The 12062-nt window shown below is 44.4% G+C and overlaps 1 protein-coding gene across 1 annotated transcript in view; it reads right to left on the bottom strand.

The window, feature by feature from the left end:
• LOC126262867 (fatty acid synthase-like) overlaps positions 1-11786 on the bottom strand; it is a 379208-nt gene extending 367422 nt beyond the window's left edge. Inside the window, exon 1 of the mRNA XM_049959735.1 lies at positions 11749-11786. The gene's annotated coding sequence lies outside the window, so the exon portion shown is untranslated. The remainder of the gene's footprint in view (positions 1-11748) is intronic.
• Between the last annotated feature and the right edge of the window lie 276 nt (positions 11787-12062).

Genomic DNA, 12062 nt, shown 5'->3' on the forward strand with positions numbered 1-12062 from the left:
GCAAATCAATATTTAAAATGTTGGCTGTTGGAAAGTTCGCATCCGTGACATCAAATTCTACTGATGGGTACCATTCAGTGCTGTGATAAATGAAGAACCACCGCCTGGATCACAGTTTGTTTTATTAATAAAGACAATCGATTTCGATGTGCCCTGCTGATCATCTTCAGGTCCGGCGCCGCAAAGAGCAGTTTATCAACAGTGATAAGTATGACATAAAACCAACTTGATTTTTACGTTACTTTTACATCATTCATACTATTGTTGACAAGCTGCAACCTGCGGCGCCCGACCTGAAGATGATCTGAAGGGCACATCGAAACCGGTAGTATACAATATAATGAAAGAAAATGTGTTTCTTCATTTATTAGAACAAATGATATGACAGTTAATGAGCCTTGCCATCAATTACGAAATTCAGTATTGGGTTGCTCTACCCGTTTCGTTGTAGCACGCTAGGGTCCTCCGTAGCGTGATGTCTACAAGTTGATCGAGACGGTGTTGCTCGAGCTGTCCCACTCTTCAACGGTAGCCCTGCGCTCGTCCAGAGTAAGTAGAGCGTTTCTGTGACAATGCATTTGGATTTCTCCTGGTCCCAAGCACGCGCAGTCGGGCTACCGCATGCCATTGGATTCGTTTGGTTTCTACATGGAAATTGTTCACGAGGTGAGCGCGACGTGCTCGTCTTGAAAAGCGGACCCGTTGCCGAGCACTGGTCTGGACAATAGGTTGGAGAATCCTGTCCCGATGCTACGCAGTCCTCAAACTATCTTCGATAGCGATGGGAGATGCCCGACTTCAGTACATAATTCGGCCCAAAACAAGACTGACCCACATACGAGATGAACCCGTGAGACTGCATACCTGAGACGTGCATTGGTAAATGGCTGCCTCCTCACTGTTCTACGACGATCGTCAGGCGTCAGACAGATCCTGCGCTCGTCGCTGAAGAGAGCCCCATGACACTGATCCAGGTTCCATTCCAGAGGAGAGAAGTTGTTGCTCTGTTTTAGTAGCCTCTAGGCAAACTGATCAAGTGAAGACCGCTGCATGTGTGAGTCGACACAGAACTTCCATCTCCCTTCGGATAGGAAAAGCGCAGTTCTGTTTCACTAACCCCGGGGTACCTACGAGCCATAATTTTTAGGTAGGAGTCAGCAGCTGTTGCTGTTTACCTCGGGTGGCCACCATAAGACAGGTCTATAATGTTCTGTGTTTCACGATGGCAGGCGAATGTTCGGAATACCTCATTGTAGTCTCGGTCAGTCTGGATTGATGTGCTGACAACCCTGTCTTGCGTCAAGTGACAGTGTGCGCAAGGTATAAGCTGAAACTGACTCTTGGAGACATGTTGTTAGGCTGAATATTGTAGTGTAGACAAGATGCATTGACTTGTATGCGATTAGAGCTGCACCGGGCTGCAAGGAAAATGGAAGGCTCGTGTTTACGGCCGTGACACAGGTGGGCTTTCTTATGGATTTCTCCTTATTAAAGAAGTATTGTGAAAATCTTTTAAATTTTAAAAATCAAAAAAAGTCATGAGAGTGGTGCAAAACTGTTTCTCATCAGTTTTAAAAAATTTTTTTGCTAGTGTGTCTATTAACTGCGTGACTTTATTTGCAGGAGACATACACGATAGTAATTGAGTATTATTTTTCAGGTTCTTCCCACAGTGAGGTTTAGTCAACATTACCTCTTGTAGCCAGGTGTGCACCGTTCCTTCGGGTGCCGGATCCACAATCTGAAGGCCACATAGGGCACCGACGCTTCATAGAAGAAGGCGACAGCCTTTTCTGTTTCAAGATCTTTTCAGCTTCTGCATGACGGAGGAAGCTTAACGAACTTCTATGCAACAAACTTCCTCCTTCCTTCTCTACCCGCTAGTGAGGAACATTTTTAAAACTTCTGAGCACAACAAATCTTATTTTAGGTCCATCTACAGGATGTTCGGAAAGTTGCAGTGCAGTTTCAACGTATGTTGGAAATGAAGTCCACGGGCGGCTATACACGTCTGACCTCCTTAATTTTATTGGGAAGCAGTTTCTGCAGATCTGATTGTGATATGGTTCTCAAATGGGCAGTTATTTAAGTTTTTAGGTCACAAAGCGTGCGTGGGCAACTGAAGTATACTACAGACTTTGCCCCACCTCCCTCCCCCCTCCCAAAAATATCTGGTAGAGAAGGGTCGGGCGAGCGAGGAGGGCATAAGTTTTTTAAGGAGATACGTTCCCCAGAATACTCTTCCAGAAGACGCATAATGTCAGTAGCTATATGCACAGCAGTGCCATCTCGTTGAAACATGAGTATCTGATTTCGTCTTCCTTTAGCTGGCCAATGAAATCATGGACCATTAAACAATAATTTTTGCTGTTCACGGTTTCTTCAAAAAATAAAAGCCCAATAATGCGCCGTCTGTACATTGCTACCAACACTCCAATTTTCTGATAAGGCAATTACGTTTCAAGCTCAGCACATGGATTGACCATAATCGTGTGTTTAGTGTGTTAACATGACCGGAAGGGTGCAGCCAGGCCACGTCTGTATAGAAGGTGACGTCAAGAAAAAAGATGTCAGCTGTTTCCGATAGCATATTCGCATCGTTCATTTCTTGCTGTGCAATCACTTTATACGGGAAGAATTTCAGTGTTTGCCTCACCGCTTTATGTCTGGTTGCGAGTCCATATCTTTTCCTTGTGCCAACTTGCACAATGATTTTATTGGACTCGCTGCATAGAGTAAGGAATATCCAACAATTTCAGTTCTTGTAGTTTAGGTGGACTTCCAGTTCGTTCGGCATCTAGCTCTGAACCTGTCTCTCTAAATTTCTCAGTAAGTCGACGAGTCGCATTACGATGTGGTACAGCTGTTTCCGTGAATTTTTCAGCAAATGCCTCCTGCACTAAATCCGTGTATTTATCCCTTGTCGAAACACATGTTCAACGAGAAGAATATGTTCCTCAGTTGAAATAGCCATAATTGGAAAACAAAATGTACATTTAAACACTACACATAATATTCAACAGCTTTCATTAACTGAACCGAACAGTTAAATGTTACGCAACAGTAAAACGAATTAAAAAACAGTTGCGTACCTACGAAAAAACAGTACTGCCAACTCGTGTTCTGCAAACTCTGTTTTGAACTTCCGACGTAACTACATCAGTCAATAGTCCACGCACAGTGACTAACCAAACGTACTATACAAAACGAAAGTGTGAAAGTGATGTATACAAACGACAATGGCCAAGTAGTTAAGCGATGATGACCCTGTTAATTTAAGTGGTGAAACGTAGTACGGAGATTTGGAACGGTCCACTCAGCCACGTGAGGCCAAAAGAGAAGCTGCTTGAATAAAAAAGCAGCGGCTTTATCAGGATTATTTAAAATGGCTCTGAGCACTATGCGACTTAACTTCTGAGGTCATCAGTCGCCTAGAACTTAGAACTAATTAAACCTAACTAACCTAAGGACCTCACACACATCCATGCCCGAGGCAGGATTCGAACCTGCAACCGTAGCGGTCGCTCGGTTCCAGACTGTAGCGCCTAGAACCGCACGGCCACTCCGGTCGGCTATCAGGATTTTCTTAATGGCAATAACTTCTGGAGGGATTGGCGACATACTGGTCACGCTGCCACGTTCGTGGGTCGCTCCTTGTAATGTCTTGCAGGCAACAGTCGGCCAGTCAGGACAGGCCCAAGGCCTAATTCTTGTGTGCTGCTCACATTGTGCTTACGATAACTTATTCACTGCCCAAGTCTCAGCGTAGTCACACAGCCAGTGGCACTGAATATGTGATGTACATTACAAACAATATGTTACGTAGATTCACTCAGTTCTGTTTGGTGAACGCAAATGTATCAATACTTATTATCTAAACGGAATTGACACCGTAAAAGATTTGTTTATGACACACAGATTTGAAATGGCTACGTCCTCACTCGGACGTAGCGACAGCATTTCTGTCAATAATATAAAAATGTTTCTTTCTTGACCACAAAGTATTTTTTAACATATGGCGTGTTTCAACGTCTTATGCACAATATGTTTGTTGTTGTGGTCTTCAGTCCTGAGACTGGTTTGATGCAGCTCTCTATGCTACTCTATCCTGTGAAAGTTTCTTCATCTCCCAGTACCTACTGCAGCCTACATCCTTCTGAATCTGCTTAGTGTATTCATCTCTTGGTCTCCCTCTACGATTTTTACCCTCCACGCTGCCCTCCAGTACTAAATTGGTGATTCCTTGATGCCTCAGAACATGTCCTACCAACCGATCCCTTCTACTAGTCAAGTTGTGCCACAAACTTCTCTTCTCCCAATTCTATTCAATACCTCCTCATTAGTTATGTGATCTACCCATCTAATCTTCAGCATTCTTCTGTAGCACCACATTTCGATAGCTTCTATTCTCTTCATGTCTAAACTATTTATCGTCCATGTTTCACTTCCATACATGGCTACACTCCATACAAATGCTTTCAGAAACGACTTCCTGACACTTAAATCTATACTCGATGTTAACAAATTTCTCTTCTTCGGAAATGCTTTCCTTGCCATTGCCAGTCTACATTTTATATCCTCTCTACTTCGACCATCATCAGTTATTTTTCTCCCCAAATAGCAAAACTCCTTTACTACTTTAAGTGTCTCATTTCCTAATCTAATTCCCTCAGCATCACCCGACTTAATTCGACTACATTCCATTACCCTCGTTTTGCTTATAAAATGCTTCTCTATGAAACTTCCTGGCAGATTAAAACTGTGTGCCCGACCGAGACTCGAACTCGGGACCTTTGCTTTTCGCGGGTAAAAGTTTGGAAGGTAGGAGACGAGGTACTGGCAGAAGTAAAGCTGTGAGTACCGGGCGTGAGTCGTGCTTCGGTAGCTCAGTTGGTAGAACACTTGCCCGCGAAAGGCAAAGGTCCCGAGTTCGAGTCTCGGTCGGGCACACAGTTTTAATCTGCCAGGAAGTTTCATATCAGCGCACACTCCGCTGCAGAGTGAAAATCTCATTCTGCTTGTCTATGAATAGCACGCCAGTGTAGCCTGCACTATAATCTGAACTAAGGTCCAGCACCCAATTTGCTGCTTATGATACTGCACTTCAGACTGGCGTACTATTCGTAGCCAAGCATTTTATAGTACCTCATATTGTTCATAAGGCACTGAAACAAGTCGTATGTTTAAAAAAATATATTGCAATCAGACATAAATATTTTTATACTAGCTACAGAAAGATATGTTCGAGGAATCGCAGCACGCATTGTCCAAATGCTGTTAGAAAAGCTGCCTCTAATAAGAACGTTCCAGCAAATCTCTGAGCATGGATTCGGATCCCCATTGCGGATCCGCGTGCAACACATTTGTGCTGCAACAAAGCCTGCCATAGGGAGACTTTGTTGCCGCAGTAGAATGTAAATTACGATGCAGCTTGGAGTTTTTCACATACATGAGACTGTGCCACATGTGAAAGTCACCTAACTGTCGAAAAATCTACTGCTGCCTTTGTATTTATAGTGTGACAAAGTCGAAAACATTGTTTTCAAGGAGCATTCTAAAATTCCACAGTAATCATGCAATGGTAATAAACTCCAAAAGCTCAAGGAACAAATAACCTTAGTTGGTTGGTCAGCTTGTGGTTGATTTGTGGGAGGGGACCAAACGGTGAGGTCATCGGTTCCATGGGATGAGGAAAGGATGGGGGAGAAAGTCAGCTGTGCCCTTTCAAAGGAACCATACCGGAATTTGTATAAAGTAATCTAGGGAAATCACGGAAAAGCTAAACTAGGATGGCCGGACGCGGGTTTGAACCGTCGTCCTCCCAATGCGAGTCCAGTGTGCTAACCACTGCGCCACCTCGCTCGGTATAATCGTAGTCAGAATAAAAGAATAGGAGAGGACTTGAAAAAGTAAGTTATAGATTATCGTGGCAAGCCAATACCTTTTATCGAAAGCTGCATAATGCTTGAAAGTGACACAGATGCATTACAGTATATTTCAACGTAGTAACCAAGTCTCTGCAAACAATGGCTGTAGCGTCCTACCAGTTTCTGGACGAGAGGAACCTCTCCTTGGTCACGGAGCCATTAAACCACCGCTGTGTGAACAACCTCATCTTACAAAAAACTTTTTCCGTAAATGTCGCTTAGCTTGCCGAAAAAATGGATATCGCTCGGTGGGAGATATGGACATCATGGCGGATCAGCTCAATCACGTCTGTGCTGCCTTAGTGCAATACAATGGGGTGCCAAAAGCCGTGCGATACTTGCTAATATCGTCTCGGACCTCCTTTTGTCCATCATAGTACAGCAACTCGACGTAGTATTGCCTCCACAAGTCTTGGAAGTCCCTGCGAAAATATTCAGTCACACTGCCTCTACAGTCGTTCGTAATGGCTAAAGTGTTGACAGTGCAAGATTTTGTGCAGGATTACATCCCATAAATGTTCGATGGGATTCACGTCGGTCAATCTAGGTGGCCAAATTATTCGTCAGAATTGTCCAGAATGTTCTTCAAACCAGTCGCGAACAACTGTCGCCTAGTGGCACGGCGCATTGTCATCCATAAAAATCCATCGTTATTTGGGAGCATGAAGTCCATGAATGCCAACAAATAGTCTCCAAGTGGCTGAAAATAGCCATTTCCAGACAATGATCGGTTCAGTGTGACCGGACGACCCAATCTATTCCACATAAACGTAGCCCACACCATTTGGAGCTACCACCAGCTTCCACAGTACCTTGTTCACAACATGGGTCTGTGGCTTTGTCGGGTTAGCGCCACACTCGAACCCTACCATCAGCTCTTACCAACTGAAAAGCGGACTCATCTGACCAGGCCATAGTTTTCCAGTCGTCTAGGTTCAAATGTCTCTGAGCACTATGGGACTTAACATCTGAGGTCATCTGTCCCCTAGACTTAGAACTACGTAAACCAAACTAACCTAAGGACATCACACACATCCATGCCCGAGGCAGGATTCGAACCTGCGACCGTAGCAGTCGCGCGGTTCCGGACTGAAGCGCCTGGAACCGCTCGGCCACCGCGGCCGGCCCAGTCGTCTAGGATCCAACGGATGCAGTCACGGGCCCACAGGCGCTGTAGGCGATGTGCTGCTGGCAAAGGCACTTGCGTCGATTCTATACTGCCATAACCCATTAACACCAAGTTTCTCCACACTGACCTAACGAATACGCCCGTCGTACATCCCATACTGATTTCCGCGGTTATTTCAAGCAGTGCTGTTTGTCTGTTGGCACTGACAACTCTACGGAAACACCGATGTTCACGGTCATTAAGTGAAGGCCGTCGGTCACTGCGTTGTCCTTAGTGAGGGGTAATACTTGAGATTTGGTATTCTCGGCACTCTCCTCACACTGTGGATCTCGGAATGTTGAATTCCCTAACGATTTCCGAAATGAAGTTTCCCATGCGTGGTGACGTCGAACAGATGGGCACAATTATAGACTTATATCTCTAAAGTCGAACAGTTGTAGAATTTTGGAACACGTATTATGTTCGAGTATAATGACTTTTCTGGAGACTAGAAATCTACTCTGTAGGAATCAGCATGAGTTTCGAAAAAGACGATCGCGTGAAACCCAGCTCACGCTATTCGTCCACGAGACTCAGACGGCCATAGACACGGGTTCCTAGGTAGATGCCGTGTTTCTTGACTTCCGCAAAGGCGTTTGATACAGTTCCCCACAGTTGTTTAATGAACGAAGTAAGAGCATATGGACTATCAGACCAATTGTGTGATTGGATTGACGAGTTCCTAAATAACAGAACGCAGCATGTCATTCTCAATGGAGAGAGGTCTTCCGAAGTAAGAGTGATTTCAGGTGTGCCGCAAGGGAGTGTCGTAGGACCGTGCTATTCACAATATATATAAATGACCTCATGGATAACATCGGAAGTTCACTGAGGCTTTTTGCGGATGATGCTGTAGTATATCGAGAGGTTGTAACAATGGAAAATTGTACTGAAATGCAGGAGGACCTGCAACGAATTTACGCATGGTGCAGGGAATGGCAATTGAATCTCAATGTAGACAAGTGTAATGTGCTGCGAATACATAGAAAGAAAGATCCTTTATCATTTAGCTACAAGATAGCAGGTCAGCTACTGGAAGCAGTTAATTCCATAAATTATCTGGGAGTAGGCATTAGGAGTGATTTAAAATGGAATGACCATATAAATTAATCGTCGGTAAAGCAGATGCCAGACTGAGATTCATTGGAAGTATCCTAAGGAAATGCAATCCGAAAACAAAGGAAGTAGGTTACAGTACACTTGTTCACCCACTGCTTGAATATTGTTCAGCAGTGTGGGATCCGTACCAGATAGGGTTGATAGAAGAGAGAGAGAAGATCCAACGGAGAGCAGCGCGCTTCGTTACAGGATGATTTAGTAATCGCGAAAGCATTATGGAGATGACAGATAAACTCCAGAGGAAGACTCTGCAAGAGTTTCGAGAACATACCTACACCGAAGAGTCAAATAGTATATTGCTCCCTCCTGCGTATGTCTCGCGAAGAGACCATGAGGATAAAATCAGGGAGATTAGAGCCCACACAGAGGCATACCGACAATCTTTCTTTCCACGAACAATACGAGACTGAAATAGAAGGGAGAACCGATAGAGGTACTCAAGGTACTCTCCGCCACACACCGTCATGCGGAGTATGGATGTAGATGTAGATGCGTCTAGCTCCAACGACCGATCCGCGATCAAAGTCTGTTAATTCCCATCGTGCGGCCACAAGCTCGCCGGAAACCTTTTCACTGCATTTGGCTCATAAACCGCTGTAATTTCTGGGTGAATCTGCGTGCAGCCTAGGCGTTTTTTACTCCAACTTTAGAGTTCGTTTCTAGTTGCAGCATTTCACTGCTTCACTGTGATGCATCTGTTGTCCATACTGCTACAGAACTCTGCAGTAAACCCGAAAATGTACTTTCTTCCGACAATGCGCCACACTCGTTGCGCAATACCGTTTGGGTGGGACGACATCTGTAACTTACTTTCTGACTTCCCTGCATATTAGGAAAAGTAAACCTCGTGGCAGAATTTAACAGAACAGAAGATGAGGACACTACCCAGGCTCTTACCGACCTACTGGACGAGGAACGAAAACAAAGATGGCACAAGCTGATGGAACAAACATTCAAGCCGTAAAAGCTGGAGTCTCATGAGAAAGCTGGGAGGAGCCAACTACAGGAAGTGAGCAGAGGCCAGTATCCACCCAAACAAAATCAGCAAGAAACTCAGGGATAACGCCAAGATAACAGTGACTCGTGAGCAAAGTAAAAATATAAAAGCTCAGATGGCTGTGGCACTGCAGGAGTGTGAAGAAAAAGCCGACATGTTCACGGCAGCAGTCCAAGAAGAAGAGGTGAAGATGGCACTCCAACACACACGGGCAGGGAAGGCAGCTGGGCCAGACAACATCCTCCCTGAATTTCTGAAAAATCTTGGACCAAAATCGCTGAAATGGCTATGCAAACTATTCACGAGAATAATGAAAACCTGTGAAATCCTTAGAGAATGGAAAACAGCCAAAATCATTGCCATACTTAAACCAGGGAAGAGTGGAACTGACGCGTGGAACTTCAGGCCAATCTCATTACTGTGCAGAACCTACAAACTGTTTGAAAGGATACTGTTGGAAAGACTTAAACCAGTACTGGAGGAACAACTACCATTGGAGCAAGCAGGTTTTAGACAAGGGAGAAGCTGCTGCGACCAGGTGCTGGCACTTACCACACACATTGAACGACGCTTTCAGGAAAAGAAGAAAACAGGGATAGTTCTCATTGACCTGACATCAGCGTACGACACTGTATGGCTAAATGGTCTCATGTTAAAACTGGCAAATATAGTCAAATACAAAACAGCGTTGAAGCTCATGAACAACATGCTGAGCGAAAGGAAGTTCAGGGTCAAATTAAATGGTGAAACCAGCAAGTGCCATACCCTAAAAAATAGTCTTCCGCAAGGATCAGTCTTAGCTTCCTGGCTCTTCAACATCTATATAGCAGTTTGCCTGATCTGCACTCACGTAAATTTGCCTACGCAGATGATTTAGCCATTACAGCGCAAAGTAACTCGTTTGAAAACCTGGAATCAACACTAAATGAAGATCTAGCTACACTGAAAAAATACTATGACACATGGCACCTAAAAATCAATGTGACAAAAACAGTAAGCACACTCATGTATCTAAACAACAAGGAAGCGAGAAGGGAACTGCGCCTGGTTATAAATGGTAAGGCTGTCAGCCACGAGAATTTCCCAAAATATCTCGATATTAAGCTAGATCGCAGCATGACTTTCAGACAACCCCTAACTGATACTGCCCAAAAGCTAAAGACGAGAAATAACCTGCTCAACAGACTGGCAGGCACCACTTGGGGTTGTGATGCTGCCACTCTACGAACTGCTGCACTGGCACTGGTGTATAGCACTACAGAATACTGTGCCCCAGTCTGGAGCAGAAGCCCGCACGCCAAAAAAGTGGATGTACAACTAAATGCCACTCTGAGAACCTTCACCGGCACTCTCAGGCCAACCCCCGTTGAGTGGCTCCCGGTGCTGGCAAACATCGCTCCTGCTTCCATACGTAGAAAGAAAGCAACCCGGGACATAGAAGAAATTGAAGCAAACCCAAGGCTACCCATACATGCCGACATGAGAGGACCCACGAGACTCAAGTAAAGGAAACCTATCGACTGGAGCAGAACACTGGGCTCAAAGGGTCTCGATGCTGAATGGAAGAATGCATGGCATGGTCCGAGAAGAGGCTTCGTGGAAAACCATCACCTAATCCACGACCCAACCAAAAGGGTTGAAGGCTTCAATCTCAACAGGAAACACTGGTCGGCTCTAAACAGGTTTCGCACGGGAGTTGGACGATGCAGACAGCAAACAACCAAATGGGGCTATACAGACGATTCGTGTAGTGACTGTGGCGAGGTACAAACAATAGACCATCTTCTGGTTTGTAACATTCATGGTTTCAGAGACGGCTCTCTGATGTCGCTCCACAAGTTAACGGACAATGCCAGGAAATGGCTCCATAATCTTAATGTTACTGTGTAATTAATTGTCTTCAATTTATGAGATTTTTGTTCCATTTAATGTAATAATGTAGTTTCCCTGACATAATTGTAATGTAATGACTGATATAATTTGTTTCCACATTGCAAGTTCCAAACGTTTATTGTGGTTTATATTAATCTTATCTGCTCTTTGTAAAATGTATCTGGCAGATCGAACGAGAAATAATAGAAAGTAAACCACCTAGTAACTTGAGGTTTTTCAGAAAGGCAAAGCATTAAATGCCAGCGCGAACGGCCGTTCAGATCCAAAATTCGGACGTACAGCCTGCTCCCTCAGATCCACGAGCAAAGAAAATAATATATTTATGTTCCTCTTTTCTCGCTACCACAATTGTCACATGAATTCGATTTTTCACCACAATAAGGAAACTTCAGTCTGTTGTTGCACCACATTAGCGATGAACGATGGTCAACTGGCATTTTATAAGACACGTCTATGATACTCCACGAGGTGCTCAACACCTCCTGAATGGTGGCTCTGAATAATTGTCCTACAGGAATTCTCCACAATCGGTTAACATTTTGTCTGGTACTAGAGGGAAGGCTCCACCAGGACCGTTGATTTTTCAGTAACAATTACAAAACACACATCACAACATGCACGGAGACAAGATTCTCTAAACTTACCCTCCAGTAGATTGCAGTCACAGAACCACAAAACAAATTACAAACTGGAGGTGCCCCCCTCCCGCCGAACAATCATTTATAAACTGCGCCTGGGAAATGTCCGTGTCACGTGAGTACTGGCCTCGCTCGGTAACAAAAGGCAGCTTCATAGAATTGCTAAGTGGGAACCGAGCTCTTTGTGTCCCGTTGGCATCAATTATTTATTGAGCCAAGAGCAAATAACGAACATAGCTCTGTCTCACACACTTCGTGAACCGTACTGATGGATTAGATTTAATAATCAACAAATCAAAGTAGCAATTAAGCTAGGAATG

The sequence above is a fragment of the Schistocerca nitens genome, chromosome 6 (assembly GCF_023898315.1).
Source record: "Schistocerca nitens isolate TAMUIC-IGC-003100 chromosome 6, iqSchNite1.1, whole genome shotgun sequence".
NCBI lineage: Eukaryota > Metazoa > Arthropoda > Insecta > Orthoptera > Acrididae > Schistocerca > Schistocerca nitens.